Source organism: Desmodus rotundus, chromosome 4 (genome assembly GCF_022682495.2).
Source record: "Desmodus rotundus isolate HL8 chromosome 4, HLdesRot8A.1, whole genome shotgun sequence".
NCBI classification, from domain to species: Eukaryota; Metazoa; Chordata; class Mammalia; order Chiroptera; family Phyllostomidae; genus Desmodus; species Desmodus rotundus.
In genome coordinates, this window is record NC_071390.1 from 44,349,739 (window position 1) to 44,371,119 (window position 21,381).

The window sequence follows — 21,381 nt, forward strand, 5'->3', positions numbered from 1 at the left end:
ATCAGCCAGCCTTGGTTCATTGCTTGGCTTCTTTGGGGCACCACTAAGCCCAGCACAAGTAACAGCCATTGCAGATCTCTCTGTGGATTGTGTCAGGTGCTCTCTGGCAGGGCACAGGTGGTTGCTGACCTTGAATCTTCCAAGAGGCCCCAAAGCCAGTGCACCTGGTGGACAGCTTCCGACCAAGCTGGATGACAACCCTATCACCTCCATGAGTGACAGACTCAAGGGCTGGGCTCAGTGAGTACCAAAGCCCCACTAAAGCAAGACCTGTTCCTTGTGGTGGTCTCCTGCAGAACAAATCCACTGTAGTAGCAGCTGGTCCTTGCTGTGGATTGGCTGGGGGGTCAATCCCTCTCAGTGACACCAACAGCAATACTCCACTACAACAAGACAGTGCCCACAACTCACACAGGAGAGCTCCTGGAGTGCCAGGCATGGGTGACTGGGGAGTCTGCCATTGAGCCCTAGAGGACATCTACTACACAAGACCACTCTACCAAGTCCGGGAGATGTAGCAGCTCTACCTAATACACAGAAACAAACATGAGGAAGCAGCAAAAAGGTGGAGACAAGGAAACAGCTCCCAAATGAAAGAACAGGAGAAATCTCCAGAAAAAAACTAAATGAAATGGAGGCAAGCAAACTACCAGAGACAGAGTTCAAAATAATGGTTATAAGGATGTTCAAAGAACTTAGTGAGAATTTCAAAAGCATGAAAAAGTACATAGAAACCATAAAAAACAACCAGTCAAAAATGAAGGGTACACTAACTGAAATGAAGAATAATTTATGGGCAATCAACAGTAGGGTAGATGAAGCTGAGGATCAAATCAGTGATTTGGAATATATGGGAGCAAAAACACCCAATCAGAACAGAGAAAAAAACAAAAAACCCCAAATCAGGATAGTGTAAGGAGCCTCTGGGACAGCATCAAGTGTACCAACATTCATATAATGGGAATGGTGGAAGGCAAAGAGAGAGAGCAAGCATGTGAAAGCCTATTTGAAAACATAATGACAGAAAACTTCTTTAATCTGGTGAAGGAAATAGACATACAAGTCCAGGAAGCACAGAGAGTTCCAAACAAGATGAACCCAAAGAGGCCCACACCAAGACACATCATAATTAAAATGCAAAAGGTTAAAGACAAAGAGAGAATTTTAAAAGCAGCAAGAGAAAAGCAATTAGTTACCTACAAGGGAGATCCCATAAGATTCTCAACTTATTTTTCAACAAAAAATTTTGTAGGTCATAAGAGAGTGGCAAGAGATATTCAAAGCAATGAAAAGCTACAACCAAGTTTACTCTAACCAGCAAAGTTATTATTTACAATTGAAGGACATTTAAAGAGATTCCCAGGCAATATAAAGCTGAGGGAGCTCATTGCCACAAAAGCAGTGTTACATGAAATGTTAAGAAGTCTTCTTTAAGAAGAAGAAAAAAAGATTAATAAAATGGCAATAAATACATATGAACAATAAACAGTATGAATGGTAAAATGGCAGTAAATACACATCTATCAACAAACCCTAAACTTACTAAAAAATGAAATAAATGAACTAGCAGGACAGAAAGAGACTCATAGCAGGGTTGGAGGGACCAGTGGAAAGGGTGAAGAGATTAGGAAGCACAAATAAATTGGCGGTTACAGAACAGTCATGGGGATGTAAAGCACAGCACAGGGAATACAGTCAGTAACATTCTAATAACTGTGGATGGTGTTAGATGAGTATGAGATTTATTGCTATGATCACCTCGTAAGTTAGTTATATGATGTCTAACCACTGGGTGTGCACCTGAAACTAGTATAATATTGTATGTCAACTACAAATGAAAAATAAAAATGATAAAAAAAACTCCTAATAATATTTGTTGAAGCAAAAAATAATAATTGCTTTTGATAATATTTCTCTGCTATTCTACAAACTCTCCTCTTTTGAATTACCCTCCAGCTCTTCATAATGTGGCTAATTAAATAATCATACGAATGGTAATATTCAATTAAATCCCTATGTATTAAAGGAAATAATAGAAACTTTAAACTGGACAAATAACCAGTTTATTTTCTTCACAGTATTAGTATACCAATCGCTATTTCTGTTCATTTATTTCTGACTTTATATTAACCTAACTTTACACATCCACAGGTCTAGTTTGGTGCTTAGGGTTTAAGTTCCGATTCTCCAGGCAGCATATAGAGGGTAATTACTTAGCTATGCTTTGATACGCAGAGGCTTATCTTGAATTATTTGCCTTTATGAATACTACATCTGGTATATTTACTTTTGAGACCAAGTTTTTTTTTCCTAAATTTGGTGAAATCTTGTTTCATCTATGTAATAACTGACTAGGGGTATTACTATTTCAAATATTTGGCAAGAGTGACAATTTGACCCCACCTCCATTCAGTTGTGCCTCTTAAGTAATTTGTGATATATTTCTTTGTCTGCTGTATCAGCAGGTATAGAAGCCAGCATCTGTGCAATTTAAGCTGCTGAGTTGTCTCTGGAAATGGGGGGTAGACAGTGATGAAAATACTGTAGGATCAGTGATTGAATTAGCATGCTGGGGATTTTCCTCTTGCCAAGGGACCTCTGATCCATCGAGTGCAAACATGTGGGTCAACTGCAGGCCCTAGTGATACTCCTGGTCACAGCGATCTGACCACAGTACTCCACACTTCTACTCTGCAGGGGATTCACTGCGGGAGGGGGTCGCTCTGGTGACCCTCCTTCCCTCAGCCTCTCCCAGGCAACTGCAGAGCTATGTCTGGCTCCCCAAGAGGAAATTCTTCCCCCAAATCTGGGTTCTTAGTCCTTTCCAAGATAAAAATGCTCTGAATCTGCACCTCCCACCCTAAATCCTCTAGGTCTCAGGTGTGTATACCTATTCTTCTCCACAAATGGTGAGAAACATTTGAGGGGTTGGGTTGCAGCAGAAATCTGAGAAAAAGAAAGATTCTTTACTCAAGCTGTTATTTTCTCAGAAATCATATTATTTCAGAGATGAAGTTATATTTAGACATGATCACTACTTAAGTGCATTAAGCCCATCAATTTATACAGACGTAAGATATGCAATGAATCTCTTTAATTCAGTAACAGTCTCCCCTTCTTTTTTGGCATAGCAATAATTTGAGAAATGGAGTCATTTAGAAAATCCTACATTCTGTATTTGGTCAATGGGTAATATTTACCTGGTTCTTTTATCTTTATATCACTTGTAATTTGGTAGTTAGAACCAAAGACATGAATGTAGTCAGGCAGTAGAGTTTTTGCATCAGAGCACAAAGGACACAATGTCTGGCTGTCCCACTTACTCTGCTCCTGACGTTAATAATGGGTTCAGGTGGTGTCCGACTGATCTCTCATCATAGTGTTTCCCATCAACCTTGTACTGTGTGGCTTCAGTGTTAATTGATGGTACTATTTCATCAGGAGTTGCAAGATGGAAGTTTTCTAATTTCATTATACCTTCTGCTTTTAACTCTAGTATTTCTATAAAGAATAAACGTCACTCATCCAGCATTTGTTTGGCCTGAAATACTGTTTGCATGGGATATGTAAAATTAATATGTGATTCTTCCCCTTTGTCAAATTTTGAAATAGCTTCTAGTTGTAAAAAAATTAACATTTCCAGAGTATTATTGTAAACTGATGACTTTAATTCACTTGCTGTGTTTAATTAGTTATGTTTATTATTTTTGACATTCAAACACTCTAATCTTAAATTACATTTTCTCATGTTTATTATTATTATGACGCCAACAGTATCTCCTCAGTCTCTCATTGTGTGTTCCTTACTCAAATCCTAGAATTTACCATTTCCCCAACGAGCTCTGGAGCCACTTATTGGGAAAGCTTTTAAGGGACTAAAGTAAAAAAAGCAAAACCAATTTAAACCTTAACCTTGTCAATCATGTCATCTTTCCAGTTTTCTTAAATGAAAATTGTCTGGGGTCAAAAAAAAAGGCATATAAAATTTTCTGTATCCTATTATTTCTTCTTTTCAAGGATACCACACATAATAATTTAATAAATATAGAACAAATTGCTCTATTTTAGTAACTCTGAAGTTTCCATCAAAACAAACTAAAAGAAATAAAACAAAAAAAAATACCTAATGAAACTTTGGAATAAATTTAAACTAAAGCCAGACAATATTGATCCAGATTAGAAGTAGAGCATAAAAATACTCTCCAAAGCAAACGTTTAGTGGATCCCTATTTCATCAAACCTCTACTTCAGAATATATCTGTATATTCAATGACATAATATATTCAGAGCTATCTAAATTTGTCTACGTCATAAAATTGTGAGCAGAGCAAGTCATAATCAGTTTACCAGATAAAAGTGGAATGTATTCATTCTCTTTGACAGGTATGTGCACACTCACACATGCTTGCACACACATCTACGCATGCACACAAACATGGAAACATACAAGTGTGAGGACACCTTGACAAAAAATTGGGAAGGCTGATCCAAGTGCTTGCTTTCAGTTCCAGATATGTAAAGAGATTCAAGTGTCTTTTGAATTCTTTCTATTACTCTAACCAAATTTATATTGTCCTGTTATTCTAGCTTTGAAACTTTCTGCTCAGTGATACTGGGAGCCAAAACTACTATCATTTCCAAGCATAATTAAAAAATATACTTTGTGTGCTTTCGACATATGTTCCCTTTACACTATTTTAAATATTTAATCAGACCCATCTGTGCTTCCTTGACTAAGGAATTTTCTGTATTTTATTTCTAGAAGATAAAAGTAGACTGAGGTTAAAGGGTTCATTTTTGCCTTGGATAAAATCATAAACCTTTTAAAAAGTCAATTGACAGTGCTCTGGAAGGAGATGGCAAAGGTTTTGGAAGGCAAGGTGAAGGCAGAGATGTTAAAATGGTCCCAGAACTTGAGTTCCTACGAGCAGCAGAACACTGTGCAGCGCTGCGGAGTCCCGACGAGCTGACACGGAGGGATGGCTGCCGAGCTTGATGTAGGAGATATGCTGTCACTATAAATGTTGGTATGAAAATCCCACTTGACATATTTTATAGTAATGAAAATTAGTGTTAATTAAGTACTTGTAAAAGATTTTACATGATTAAGTCCACCTTTACAGTTGCTTTATATTTGGCAATTTTAATTATATCTTATTTCCTTTCAACATTTTATGTTTTCCAGTGACAGACTTTAAATGTACTGTTTAAAAAAATTGCAGTGATGAGCTCAGAGCTGCGTATTTCTGAGAAGTTAATGGTGTTAAGAAGAAAAGCATCAGGGTTTCAAATATTTTAGCAACTTAATAACATCATATTAAATTCATGTTTCCCCTAAAAATGTGTACTGCAAAATAACTGAAGACAAGGGAAAGACAATCTAGATCAATATTTATTTATATAAATGCCAGTCAATTTACCTATGAATTGAGTTTATCATTAAAAATAACCCAGAAATAGTAATAAAATGCTAAAATATTGTTTATGTAAACCAGTATACAAAATTTGGGAAGTTAGTTAACTTTTGGGGTGGGTTTTTTGAGTTCTGTCTCTGTTTTGTTTGGTTACTTTTTGTGGTTTTTTTTTCAGTGTAAAATTTTTATATTTAGAATTAGCCAGCTGGACTCAGTTTACATAATCCCACTTTTTGCTGGTGGGTATGTTGTTGAGTTACTGACTGTATGCCAGAGAATAAAGTTGTAGGTTTAAACTATATTAAGTACTACATCTGATTTACATGACCTCTAATATGCAATGACCTCTATCCCTTCACGGACTCATGCTTTGGAATAGAGTTACGCATAGTATTCCAGATATTTGTCCAGATTCAGAAAATTGTCATATTATTTTCATAGGTTAGATTTATAAAATTCATTGGTTGTTACTGTAAAAGATTATTGCACACAATTTTACAATTAATGCAATTAATGAACAAGTTTAGACAGAGCTCCCCTTCAATGTTTAATGCCTTTAAAATCTTTTGTCATTTAAAATGATTTTAAAAATTCTTGTTATTTGAAACACCTAAAAACTCTAACAGAAGTAGATATTTTTCCTTTCTAATGTTTAATTATGACCACAAATGCTATACCATAAGTTACTGCTGTTTGTTTTTGAACTTCATACTATGTAAGATCACAGTCATACCTCATGTATTTTGCTCAAAATTTTATTTGTGAGGTTCACCCACAGAGTCGTATGTAGTTGCTTATTCATTGTCACTGGAATATAGTAATACATGTCATGAATACCCCACATTTTCTATCTGTTCTACTTTTGATAAATTTGGATTTTTTCCTCTTTGGGGTCAGTATGAATAGTATTACTGTAAATATTCTCAAGTATGTCTTTTGGTGAATACATACATTTTGATGTGTATACCTGGAGATTGAATTGCTGGATCATAGTAGTACAATCAATTTTCCAAAGAGGTTGTACCAGTTTAGACTCTTGTGAGAAATGGATGAGACTTTTCAACACTTGGTATTTCCTTCTTTTTCATTATAGACACTTTAATGATGGCATGTAGTGGCATTGCATTGTGGCTATTTCCCTATTCTCATTTTTAGTAGAAATACACACAAGTCCCTATTTAATCAACCAATGATCCACTTTAAAAGTTCTTTGATGGTGTGTGTGTGTGTGTGAGAGAGAGAGAGAGACAGAGAGAGAGAGAGAGAGAAACAGAGACAGAGAGAAAGAAAGAGAGAGATCAAAAGGAACAACAAATTATTGTTCACCTAAAATATAGTTAATGATACAAGGTCTATTCAGGAGGTATCCAGCCATGTCATATGAAAAATAGAGACATTTAATCAAGAAGATACAAGAAATATTGTACATAAGACAATGACGCCTCACTCCCAATCAAAGTAGGCCCCTTGGTACCTCGCACAGTTCTCCCAGTCTCCATCAGCTGCCCCATTGCATTTTCCTGAATCTCACTGGTGGTCTGAATCCTCTTCCCTTTCAAAGGTCAGTTTAGTTTGGGGAAAAGTCAGAAGTCACAGGGCACCAAATCTGGGCTGTAGGGGAGCTGAGGCCCCCCGGGTGATTTAATGTTTTACCAAAAATCTCTGCATAAGAAGTGATGCATGAGTAGGAGTGTTGTGATAAAGTTGCCAGTCACCAGTGGCCCATAGCTGTGACCTTCTGAATCATCCAAATAGTTTCTGCAGAAAAATGTTCAAGATTAATGCAAAATCTGCATCTTAATGTGATGGCCACACAGTACACATGCTCACTCAAGGGCATCTACTGGCTCCACTGACTAGTACAGTGAAGTCATCTTTGTTCACACATGCGCATTCCAGTCCACTCTCCTTGGCTGCCAGGTTTCATCGATGTTGTGCAAACCATTCTCATTGTGTTAACAATGGCTGGACTTTTTCCGGATAGACCTTGTACACAATAGCTCTGAAAACTATTTAAAAGTATTTTGTTTTTTCTACTTTATTTCGCATGAACTAAACCAAAACTGAGAAGTTACTAGAGTTATGTATTTCAGAAATAAGCCTTTTGAATGGATTGCCAGGTGTATTTGAAAGGCTTTTGGAGATACGTACTATCACTTAATGACTTTCGGATATTTTATACAGAGACATCTAATCTTAACTTCTTTCATTATGAATTTGATTATAGTTGAATCAGTATTAAGGATCAAGTTCCTGGTCTTTCTGGGTTTTAAAGCAGTAAATCTTTCTTGAGTTCACATTTTATCAGGAGTAGTAATCTTATCTTGAAAGACCCATGCCACCTTTAATATACATGAACTGACTCTTCTACTGAATTTTCCATTCTGTGATCTCTTGCCATATTGATGTTTTACAGAGGACTAATTAAAAAGCTTCTAAGTTCTGGCTTAAATTCTAGGGGAGGGGGGAGTTTAGACCCTGAAATTATTTCATATACAATTTTTGTTATTCTAAGAATTTTAATTTTTTCCCATACCAAGAGCACTGGAATATTTACAAATATATAATTTATTTTTAATCATTCATATTAAATACACTGTTAGCTACATAGTAGATGTTTGTTAATTGGTATTTGGCTATTGAGTTCATATTTTATCAGGATTAGCAAACTATCATAGAAGGCTCACTTGGACTTTAAAATTGATGAATCAACTCTCTGTCTTACTGAATTAATGATTTCTGAATCACTCATGAGACAAGTCCCCTCATTTTAAGAATATTGGTTATTGTTCAACAAATGTTAGGTAAATGAAAAATAAATGAATATATAAAGGTATTACGGTATTCTGCATCTTGAATTGCTTGTCTTCAGATGAGTGCTATTAAATTTAAGATGTAGATGTTGGTGCATATAGTTTAAAATAACGGGGTAAATTTTTTCTTGAGGTTACTTGAATTAGACTCAATAAGAAATATTTAAAAATAAAAGAATCCTGGCTATATTCCCATAATTATAAAAATTCACAATGGGGAACTCCTCAGATGGAGCAGGAAAAGGAGGAAAAAGCAATCGCTTTCATGCCTAACTGCACAGGGATCCTCTGTTTCCCTTTTCCCTATCATTTCTAGTACCTTTTCTTAACTGCATTGAAGACAGTGACCCCTGCAGGCGATGGGGCTCCCCTCTAAACAGCTGCGGGCTTCGCAGGGGGACGGCTGGCAGGGACAGCAGAGGAGAGGCCCCTTCTGCGCTGTTTGAGATAATTCCCTTTCTTGAATACTTACTGAATAAGTGCAAACGATAAAATAATTCTGAGATAGTTTCTACAGAGGCAAACATTGAACTAATTAAGTCTTAATGAATAACCTCTAAGAAAAGTCAAATCCTAATATATCAGTTTTGCTGATAGATTGGGGGAATTAAAGTCACATAAAAAGAAGTTTATAAAATATTATCACAATGACCTGTCATAGTGACAAAAAAATTCCTAAGTGCAATAACCTATATTGGGTATATCTTCTAATACAATTAATTGCAATTAGGTTATTATATATCTGAGTTGGTTTAAAAGAATTATTATGAGAAAATTTTAAGAAGAGTAAAAGTACATTATTTGCAAATTTCTTCAGTTTCTAACTTATTCCAAAGTTGGTACAATTGTCTAAATTGTTAAAGGAATAGAAAGTTTTTCTAGTACTTCTACATTATAGCCTTAACTTTTTCATTTATTGTATACCAAATTGTTACCTTTCCTCCTCCCTCTCCCTCCACTTCCCCCTCCTCCCTCTTTCCCCTCCCCCTCTTCCCCTCCTATAATGCCAGAACAATAACAAACCTCATCTCTCTTCCTAAGGATTAATGCATATACACTCAAGATAGGAAGAAGAGGGTTTGCTCCACCCTGGCACGGCGCGCGGGTGAGCATCAAGCCCAACCAAACTCCTGGAAACAGTTTTTCAGAGAGAAGGGCTGAGGCTACAGTTCCCGGCGCCCCCGCAACCCGGGGATCGCCCGGTTCGCCGGGCTGTTCTCCTGGGGAAGACCGGGACACCCAGCGCCTGCTCACTTGAGAAGCTGTGAGCATTTGCTTCCGGACGTCCTCAGCACTGCCCGGGTACCCGCCGGGCACGGGCTCGGGCTGCGTGCGCGTCTCTGCCAGGGGCACCGTGACCCACCCAGCCTGCTGCGGGCACAGGGCGCGCAGAGGCTGGGGGCACCTGGGCTCCCCGCGGTACAGCTGCGGGCTTCGCTGGTGGGCCCGCCGTAGGGACAGCAGAGGACAGGCCCCTTCTGCGCTGTTCCGATTCAGAGCCACCCTAGTTGGGTCGGGGCTGCAGGCAATAGAGCGTGGGGCAAAAGTAGGTTTACAGCTGTAAGCGAAATACAGTTTATTCTTGTATTATTATTTGTTAGTTATTTGTTTTTCCTTGCTAACGACTCTACACTTACTTTTGTCTAGCCCCGTATTGCGGGATAGAAAATATTTAGCATTTGTGGTCTTTGCTGACCCTAGCTCCTCCTTCGGGAAAGTTGCTCGACCGCTCTACCGCGACACACCGATTTCTTACCTGGAGACAGGGTGTGGGGCCACTTGGCCACGGGAGCCCTTCTCTGCCAATCTTGCTAAGGGCACCGCTGGGGATTGGTCAAGGCGCACGTACGATCCCCTGGGGCTAACAGGCTGTTTTCCTTCGGATGCCCAGATGAACGCGGCGCCCTAATAATGTGGATGACCCGCCTCCTGAACCCACCTGTAACCCTGAGGCCTCTGGCAGGAAGCAGGTTCCCACCACGTGCTTTCCCTGGAGGTTGCATTCCCGCTGGAAGCAAGGGTGAGTCTAAGTCTCCACCCGGGTCCAGTGGTGCCTGTCCTTGCCCCTCCCTGGATTCTCAGTCGTACACCCACCCCCCGAAGGGACAAAAGACGTGCACGTCTGAGGAGCCCGGGACGCCTTCGGGGACAGTGACCCTGAGGGACTGACCTTCATCGCTCTTTCTCCCTCCCTTCCCCCTTCTCTAAGAATAAACAAACTCTTAAAAAATATACACAAAATACAAACCTGTTTTAAAAATAGAATAAACAGACGTGTAATATATTTTAATAAATAGTATAAGCAGTCAGTAGGAGAAAAAAATTTCAAATGTATGCACACTGTTCATTGTAAAGTGTGTTATCAGTGATTAACATAAAAAGCACTATTTTTCTGTGGCCTATGAACTAGTGAGTCTTTACATTTTTTAATTATTGAAAAAATATCAAAAAAGAATATTTTGTGACATGAAATTTATACTACATTAGGAGTTCGGTCTCTATAAAGAAACACTTACTGGAGCACAGCCACATTTGTGTGCGAGTTGTCTCTGGTTGCTCTCCTGACGCCACAGCAGAACTGAGTAAATGTGCAGAGACTGCGGCAGGCCCTGGAAGACTAAAATACTTACTGTTGCCTCTTTACAGAGAAAAGGCTCTGCCCCTGTGCTAGACTGCATCATCAAAGGCCATTTCCTTGGGCTTTGGTTCTGATTTCACTATTGCCCAGACTCAGTCATCGTGGCCTCCTGACGTTCACTTCTTGATGATTGAAGGGGGCACCATTTCCTTGCTTGCATTCTTAAATTGTCCTGTTAACTGCTCGTTCTATTTGTTATGTGATTGGAAGATCTAAAATGAAGAAATCCCAAGGCTAAGAAATTACATTGTTACATTCTCCGAAGACTGCCTCTGATGGATCTTCAAAGATGTGCTTACGATGTGCCTGAAGCATCTAGCTGGCACGATTTCATTTTTATCATTATTTAGCATTGTCTCAGTGTATAGAAGCATCAGCATTTCTCCAATTTGGCAGTGTCGTCAAGAAGCTAATTTGATTTTAGAGTTTCATAGCTTTCCAGAAAGACAAAACCCAAACTAATTATTTTGTTATTATGTCTGTACAGCCTCTAGCACACAATATATTTATTTCCATGTGTTTGGTGAAGACTACTTATTGCCACCAAATCCCATTTGCCTCTTTTCCCCAAAATAGAAGCCCCGAGTATTAGCCGGGCAGGATGAAACTACATGTCTCAGTCTCTTTTACAGCTAGATGTGGCCATAAGACCAGCTATGGCCAGTAGGATGTGACAGGGAGTTCTATGTGCAATTTCCAAGACACATCCTTACAAAAAAAGGAGTTTCTACAAATTCATACAACCTCTTACCTGTTAGATAGAATGCAATGAAATGTCTACAACTTTACCAAATATCTTGGACTCCTGGAAATAAAACCCACGTTGGAGCAACAAAGGATATGAGCCCTATGACTTCGGCCCATGACGTAGTTGGGAGGCAGCTCCCTGACACCTGTTTCAGCGCCTGCGCCAGAGCTTGGAGGTAGTTCGCTCCAGGCCTGGGGCGCCGCCTGCGGGACTAACCGGGGCAGCCAAGAAAGGCTGAGAATACAGGAGTGCTAGCCAATGGTGGGAGGAGTTGGAAATGAGGTTATGGAGGAGGCTCCAGGCTGGAATTTAAACAAGAAGGTGAGCTGCCATGGGGGACAGGGACAATGGGGGACCACGTGGGGAAAAATGGGTGACAAGAGACACTGGTGGGCCATGAGGAGATGCTATGTGGTTTTGGATTAAGAACTGGAGATCGGCGGGACACAGCTGAAGGTGCTGGGAACTACAGGAGGCCTGCCTAGCTGAGCACGGATTACTGGGAGGAACCGGGAGAAGTGAGCTGCAGACTTCCGTTCTTTTTTTTTGGAAGGTGGTACTTCTGACTGGCATGCTCTGAGTCTGGTCTGATGGGGCAAAGGAAGGACAGGGTAGGACTGTGTGTTTGCAGGTGTATCTTTGTTTCTAAAAGGAGTGAGATTTAACAGAATTCCACCATTTTTCTAAACCTGTATAACTTTTAATTCAATAGTTCCTTTCCTTTTTACCAAAAAAAAAAAAAGCCTCAATTTCTTATGCTACAGTGTGCTTATGGGGAGGTAGGGGACTGGCTACCTCTGAGATTTGACTGTAAAAAATAAACTCATATGTTTTTTAAAACACTGTTATTTTGAGTTATTTTGTTGCCATTTTCTAACATAATTCTAATTAATGCTTCTTAGAGTATTTAAAATGATTTTATTTATTTGTTTTTAGAGAGAGAAGCAGGGAGAAGGAGAGGGAGGGAAACAGCAATAAGGCACCCGCAGCCCAGGGATGTGCCCAGACTGGGAATTGAACAGGCGACTTTTCACTCTGCAGGATGATGCTCAACCGACTCAGCCACGGCAGCAAGGGCTTTATAGTTTGTTTGTTTGCTATAACGTTGCTCAGCATGCATTTTCTATTCTTTAGAAAACGCTTTTCTGACTATAGTATTTTTAATCTAAATGTTTTGTATAAGGCTGACTTTAAGCTTTCCATTCTCGGGCGAGTAGATGTCCTGGCCCGATTAATCAGACGATTCCATCCCTCTGGCAGTGATCCTTCGGGGACGGTCACACAGTCTAAACACGAATAATGGTGCAGATTCTTCGATCTTTTGCAAAACCTTCTGGGAAAGACAGACTCTCTTTCCTTTATAACTGTTCAACTATGAGAACATGAATCTGGACCTAGCTATGAGTGAATAGCACAGGAAGAGGGGACCACTATGGCAATGAAGTCAGCACAGAGGAAACCCATCGAGAGCAGAGATCATGCACCTAGAAAGACAGGTTACACTATCATTTAACCCTTGGGTCTGGGCCCAGCCAGTCTTGAACCTAAAGACCCCTTGACTTCAGTTCCTTTAAGCATTGTGTATTTTCCTATTCTACTCCCTCTTCCAGGTTTAAACTAGTGGATTTGTCATTTGCAACTAGAAAATTCGCAAATAATACTTGTTGTACTTATTTAGACATTCACAAAAGTTACAACATGTATTTTTATTTAAATTTTTATAACAACCAATGGGTGTGTACATGTGTGGGCAATCTTACTAAGTTTTGTGCTTCCTGTAGGGCCAGCAATGTATTCTGATGACAGTAGTTGCTTAACAAATGTTTGCAGAATTAAGTGGAGGTGGAATGCCAGACATAATTGACTACTATTATCTGATGTCTCATTACTTTAATAAGATAAAACTCATACAACAAAATGCCTGTTGTCTTCACTTTTTTTTTTTTCCAATAAATGGAGGTCAGTTCGTTTTGAGTGCAGCTGTTTGAAATGGTCTTCAGAGTCAGGGCCATTTTGGTATTAGAGTTTATAGTGATAAATTTTACTCTATGAAACATGCTATATTTTTACAAATAGCCAAAATGCAGTCAGAGTTAGGTCTGCTAATTAGTGAAAGAGTTTAAAGGTTTTGGGGTGGTAGTTGTGAAAGTGAAAGAGAATAGCTTTGTTTTTTTAAAGTGCTTACGATGTACTAAGTTTTTTGTCAAACACTACATACATATCTACTATTATTAGTTGAGAACATGCTTTGGCTCAGTCATGGTGTGATATGGACACCAGCCTGCAGTGTCCATGGTGTTGTGGCTGGGATGAAACAAATTCACATGGACTACCGAGTCCTGTGGAGGAAAATGGACAGCACAGCCACTCTCTCAAGAGAAGAGTGCCCGACCCTTGCCTTGACAGGCTTTTGTTGCTTTTCTGAGCACATTACATTGAGGATGATCCTCATTTACTATGCACAGGTTTGCTTTAGGTGGTTACCTTTTACAGAAAACAAAGGAGAGGATGTTGCTAATTACATCAAAAAGGAAGGATATTTGCAAATGTAAAGGGAAAAGTGGTTGAACTGGTTACACACCTCCTTGGAAGGTTTAGCATAGATTTTAGGAAGTTACTTTAAAGCTATGCAGTAAACTTTGCTGCTGCAATTCAGGGTGAGGGAGTTTTAGCAAAAAGCAAGTCTCAAAGAGGCCTAGGTACTATGCAGGCCTGATTCCCTATGGGAGAACCTATCCTGTGTGCCAGACCTCACTTTCTACTGGCCTTTCCCAGTGGGAGCTGGGCCCAGGCCACACAGAACGGTCTCCTATAATGGTGCTAATTTTTTTACATGAATTTCCTTATTTAATTCTTATATGAACTTACATGAAAGGCATTATTATTCCAATTTATATCCAAAAAATTAATAAATTGCCTGGGGCACATAAATTAATAATGCGTGTCAAACAGGAGTCAAGTGAAATGGCTAAGCATACGTCAAGGTTTATTAGAGAAGACTTCCAAGCAAAGGGTCAGCAGAATGCACCCATTCATTCATCTCACGGTTAAACTGAATTTGCTGCTACATACATCCTTATTTCCTGTACAGAAAGCACTGTAATTTCTACCCTTGGATACCCAGTGCTCCTAGGTCTCTTACTCCAATAAAGAGAGGTGCTTAGGCATAACTGGATGTAGCATGGAATGTTCCCCCAGAGAGGTAATTCACTCCGGTGCCACCTGGATATTTACTGAGAGTATGGAAGGAGTGGGAAACATCTGGCTAAGGCTATGGCAACAGAAGCTTTCTATTTATAAAAAATAACCTTTTGGGGGAAATGGAGTATTCAAAGCCAGATGTCAATAACTTAGGCAGTTTCTCTATGAGAATAGTATGGGCTAGTGACTTTGTAGCCCTTGGGCTCATCCAGGTCCTTCCTACTGAGTTAACACATTGCTAGACGTACTGAGTGAGTGCCAGGGTCATTCAGCAAATGAATGATTTGACCTTTTCTCAGTTAGTGTATAGCTTCCTGAGGTGACTACATGATTTGAAGAAATGTGTTTTTGGTTTTTGGCTCATTCTTTCATAGTCTTACTTCTTCTATTACCTCACTATGTATAGAACATCCGTAGGTGTGCCCCCCAAAGGTAACAGACTTCGCTTTATTTTTTAAAGTGGTCTACAGAAGATTGCTTTGAGCACATACTATCCTGGACTCTCCAATTCCTGACTGCTCCCAAGAAAACCTCCCATGAATTTCAACTGAGAAAATGAGTAAGTATCTCATTCCTACCTCGAGCATCCACAGTGATAATCAGTGGCCAGAACATCTCAGGGTAACAAAAACACACAGAGTTCTCTGATAGCATCACATTCTCTTCATTGACTTCTCTGAAACTAATCCAGAGACTGGAATAGAGGCGATGAGTCAGGTTTCCTGATGGATGCACACGCTGTTCTCTGCAAAAACAGGTTGAGTAAAAGGACAGCTAACACTGTGGCAGGAGGCTTTCATTTCACCTGCTTCCTCGCTTCCACTCAATGAAACAAATTTCCCTGTGGTGACTATTGAAATGGAGCACTGTCACCTTCCGTAACACTGTGTGTCTGCCTGTCAAAGAAGCGGCTCGGAATTGTCTGTGGTTGCAGCGTGTGGAACACAGCTCTGCTGTGGTGCCATGAAGACAAGGACGGGCCAAGCTGCTTCTGGGTGTCCATGCTGACCACAGGGACACCGTGCGGGGAGGGGTCAGGAAGCGGGCAGTTGGGAGATGAAGGGGGGGTCAGAGGTAATATGCTAACAGGCACAACTACTCTTGACCTTTGACAAGGTGTTTAATCTTTTTCTGCTTAATTTCTTCATTTGTGAACTTGGCATATAACACCAGTATCATAGAATTATTAGGAGGATTAAATGATTTTAATAGGTATTTTTACAGTCACTTTATGTGCATTCACTGTGTTAGCAATCAGCATATGTTAGCTTTGATGATGATGGTGATGACGGTGATGATGGTGGAAATTAAGATTAAGTGCATACATGGGAGGGGATGGGTATTTTGACAGCAAGTTACCTAACAGATGTATATAATATTCCTCTTTAGTTCTTTAAAATGTAATAACTACAATACTATTTTATTCACTTTTCTCTCTGTGGAGCAGTCCATCATGTACTATTTAACAAAAGAAAATATGACTTGCATTTTTCACAATTTTGGTTAGTGATGGGGTCAGAACATTGATCTCAGATCAGGTGAGTATGAGAGCTGTTTGCAGAGGTCCCAAGACAATGGGAAACAGGGACTTACTGTTTTGTTGTGGGCTTGGAGTGAGAAGGGGAAATGCAGTATTTCCCAAGAAAGGAAAGCTGGGGTGAGGTACCAAAATAGGGGTATCTTTGGAGCCTGGAAAATGCAGGGACAGTTGAGAAGACAGTCAACTGGCTTATTCCTGCTGATCCTTTAAGCCTCGACTGCTGATGTGTCATTTCTTCGGAGAAGCCTTTCTGATCCTTCAGACCAGGTTTGGCCACCTTGTCTGTTCCACAGCAGCCCGTGCTTCTCCTCGTAGGACTTCCTCATGTTTCTTTGATCTCCCTAATTGATTCACAATGCTAAGAGAACAAATGGTTTTAAAAAAAAAATTTATTGTATTTTTCCATTACCGTTTAGCCCCTTATACCCCTGTTGCTCATGTCCATGAGTCCTTTTTCCTTTTTGTTCAATCCATCCACTCCCTAACCTCCCCCTGCTCTTAGCTGTCATCCTGCTCTCTATGAGTCTGTCTCTATTTTGATTGTTAGTTCAGTTTGTTCATTAGATTCCATGTATGAATGAAAACATATCCTGTTTGTCTTTCTCTGACTGGCTTATTTCACTTAGCATAATGTTCTCCATTTCCATCCACACTATCACAAAGGGTAAAATTTTTCCTTTTTGTGGCTGAGTAGTATTCCATTGTGTAAATGTCCCATAGTTGTTTTATCCACTCACTTACTGATGGGCATTTGGGCTGCTTCCATATCTTGGCAATTGTAAAAAATGTTGCAATGAACATAGGGGTATTTAAAGTCTCTCTAATTAGTATTTTGGGTTCCTTTGGATATATTCCCAGAAGCAGGATCCATGGGTCAAAAGGCAGATCCATTTTTAAGTTTTTGAAGTATCTCCATACTGCTTTCCACAGTGACTGCACCAATCTGCATTCCTATCAACAGTGCGAAAGGGTTCTCCTTTCTCCACATCTTCACAAGTACTTGTTGCTTGTTGATTTATTAATCATAGCCATTCTGACATGCGTGAGGTGATATCTCATTGTGGTTTTAATTGACATTTCTCTAATGATTATTGACATTGAGAATCTTTTCATATGTCTATTGGTCATCTGTATGTCCTTTCTGGAGAAGTCTCTATTCAGGTCCTTTGTCCATCTTTTAATTGGACATTTACATATTAGAATACTACTCGGCCATAAAAAAAGAAGAAAATTTAGCCTTTGCAACAGCATGGATGGACCTGGAGAACATTATGCTAAGTGAAATAAGTCAGTCAGAGAAAGACAAAGACCAGTATCAGATAGATGTTTCTTGACTTGTAATGGGGTTAAGTCTTGATAAATCCGTCATAATTTGAAAATGTTGTGAGTTGAAATTCACTCGATACTACCTTGTAGAGTGTTGCTAGTTTACCCTTATGATCACGTGGCCGACTGGGAACTGCTCTTCCCTGCCACTGTCCAATACCCCCAGAGGGTATCGTACTGCATATCACTCTCCCAGGAAAAGCTCACAGTTCAAAATTTGAAGCACAGATCATACTGAATGCATATCACTTTTGTACTGTAAAATTGAAAAATTATAAGTCAGACCAGCATGTGGTATATGCTGGTGTCATCTGCACGTGGTATAAACACAACATCCACTTAATAAAATTTTCCATTTCAATCTCTGTCCTTGTTGTGTACTTGTGCTCCAACTTTCTTTTTTCCCCGACACTCCTCATAGGCCATCAGGAGCCTTTTTGTTGTCCGGGACAATTCAATTTTTCCTTCACCATATGAATACCCCTTCAACAACACAGATGTCCTTTTAATTAACTGGAGAGACACCACCTATTACTGTACAAACATGCACCTTGGGGAACTTTTCTCATCCCAGTTCATCTACAGGAAAAAGTCCTGGCTTTCTTCTATTCTTAGTGTCATGTTTCTAAGGTTGACTGGCTAAGACTATATTTGTTATTATTTTCTTTGCCCTGTACATGGAAATAATGTTATGTGGTATTCATCTTCTGTCTATGTCCACTGGATGATATGAGTTACTTTCATATTTGACTAGGTTGAAAGCCAGAATCCTGTTAGTAATGTTGAGACTTTGAGCAAGGCTCTCATCCTCTGTGATGGCCAGTTTTATTTGTCAACTTGGCAATAGTCTCCAGTAATGCAGTCAACCTTTAATCTAGGTATTGCTGGGGAAGTGTTAGAGGTGATTAAGATTCATAATTGCTGACTTTTAGTAAAAGAGTTTATTTTAGATAATCTCACTGGACCTAATCCAATCATTTAAAAGGCCTCAAAAGTTGAACTGAGATTTTCTGGAAGAAGAAATTCTACCTGAGGCCTGCAGCCTTAGCTCATGCCCGAGTTCCACCCTATACTTTCTGATGGCCTACACTGTATTTGTTTTCTAGGATTGCTCTAAAAAATTATTGCAAATTCACTGGCTTAAAACAACAGAATTTTTTTCTCTGATAATTCTGAGGGCCAGAAATCTGAAATAAAGATTTCGGTAGGGACGTGCTCTCTTCAAGGATGAGGAGAGAGAGTTTCCTCAACTTTTCTAGCTTCAGGTGATTCTAGTTATTTCTGGGTTTGGGGCTGCATAATTCTAATCTTTGCCTCCATCTTTGATTGGCTTTCTCTTCTCCCTGTATGTCTCACCTATATGTGATTCTTATGTGGGCATTTGTCAATGGCTTTAGGCTGTACTTGGGTAATCCAAGATAATCTCATTTCCAGATTTTTAAATTGACTACATCTATAAAGGCCTTCCAAGTAAGGTCCTGTTCACAGGCATTGGTGGTTAAGACTTCATCATCTTTCAGGGGCACACAGTTCAACCCACAACATCCCGTAATAGGCATGTCTTACTGGTCACGTTTTTCTGGCTGAACCCTGACCGACACACCTTCCGTGGGTCTTGTTTCTCCATCTGTGTAATGATGGAATTGGTGGACAGAAAGGTCACCTTTAAGATCCATCTTAGATAAATAATTTAAAAAATACCTTGTCATTAAAGAAAGCACAGGTTTCTCAATTCTTTAATTATTGCTTAAAACATAGAATGGAAAGATCATCAGTGATAGTGAGGATACACATTTTATTTCCTTTAATAATTTATCAAGTAGAGTCCCTTTGCACATGACTATAGCAATGGTCACAATCTAGTTTCTAGAGCGTACAGAATGTGAGTTTCCCCTTTGCCTTGTCTGCTTTTCTACCTAAATCATGCAGAGAAAGTATAAATAGCAGATAAGTTTTCCTTGTCACTGCAGTCAAGCATTGGCATTCTCCCTAGGGAGAGAAATTTGACAAAGATCAGAACTTATTTAGAAAATTCTCCTTCTCAACACTTTCATAAGAATATAATAAATTAGTCAAATTCCCTCCCTCTTGATGTGACTAAATATTCCTGGTGGATTCCAGTCCCTTTTTTATTAAAAGTATATTGAAGAAGTAAGCATATTTTCTGTGGTCTCATAAAGGCATCTAGCAATAAATTACTTGGGCTGAGATGGAAAATACTCTGAAAAATCAATTTTTGATGCAAGAAAAGAATAATTTTGCAACTTGGTGAAAGCATATGACTTTCAAATGTTTGAAATTATAGTAGAAAATTGACCCTAAGGGGGAAAACCAGATCCCTGCTAGTAAACTACAGAGTGATGTCCCATCTGTATGGTCACATCGATATTCTTGCAGGGGGCAATACATTTTCTTTTCCTATTAATGTGTTTCCTTCCCCTCACCCATACATAAAGTGAATATTTCCAGATGCACATTAAATCATTCCTTGGTTGAAATATGCCTGGCTAAGAATATCAATATTTTAAATGAAAGATATATGGGAAAATGGCAGGATTACACTTTTTGTGATGCTAAATAGATATCATTTCTATTTATATATTTATCATATGCATACATACATATATGTGTGTTTGGGGGTATTATGTTTTCAAATAAAAATTGTGTTAAATTATTAGCTGAGGGTGAAGAACATAAAATAATCCTTAGTCAAAAGAAATGTAGAAGAACCCAGTCTAATACATCTCCTGTTTGCAAAGCATTTTATAGAGGGTCAGCAGAAAAACTCAAAACATTGCTCCATGTCACTAAGATTAACTGAAACAATGTAAGTTAGAAGAAAATATTGAGTAGAAGCATATTTGAGGAAAAAGAAGATTTTATACATTTCTCTCACATGCCTATATATATTTAAACCTTCCTATAAGGCTTATATTAATGAAAAGATGGAAGTGGTTGGTAGCCTGCATGTGAAAACACAAGTCTAAGAATGTTACTGTCACATTACTTGTGGATAAATAAACATTTTAAGGAGAGAAAGTAGAGAGATTTTAGAATTGTGCAGGACCAGGTGCTCATCTTTGCCAGCCCCAGACAATGTCCGTGCAGGTCAGCTGACCCCCCCACCCGTGTCAGAATCTCATGTCCTTTGACGGAGCCCCGCTCTGCCTGGGAATCAGGGTGGGGCAGAGCACACCCCCAAGGGGGAAGGTGGCGCTTTCATGGTGTGTCTGTATTGTCCTCTTCTACTGAAGTGAACAAAATACATAATGAAACGATAATGTTTGTTTCTTAAATGATGAGAAATCTTTACAAAAAATTCCATAAAATACTTGAATACTTTAAAACAAAAACTCCTCTCTCCCACAAACACTTGACAGAGCTCTTGAGCTTCTCAGTAAACTTTTGTTTTCAATAGCCAAGGAAAAGTAAACCAACTACCATGTCTATTACCATCAGTTTCAACTGGCAAAATTAAACTTGATGATGGTTGTTTTTATGTAGCTAATTGCTGATAAATGAGAGTTTCTTTAGGAAACAGGAAGGTTCTTACTTGGTTTTATGCTTCAGTATTTCTGTTTCTCTGTGTGAAATTCTTCCTTTCTTTTTCTCTCATTGCTACTCCAGGAGTATATTCTGAAACTCTCCATGTGGAGAGGGGTATTGAAAGACTTGGCGTGACCAGTTTTTGTCTGGTTCTA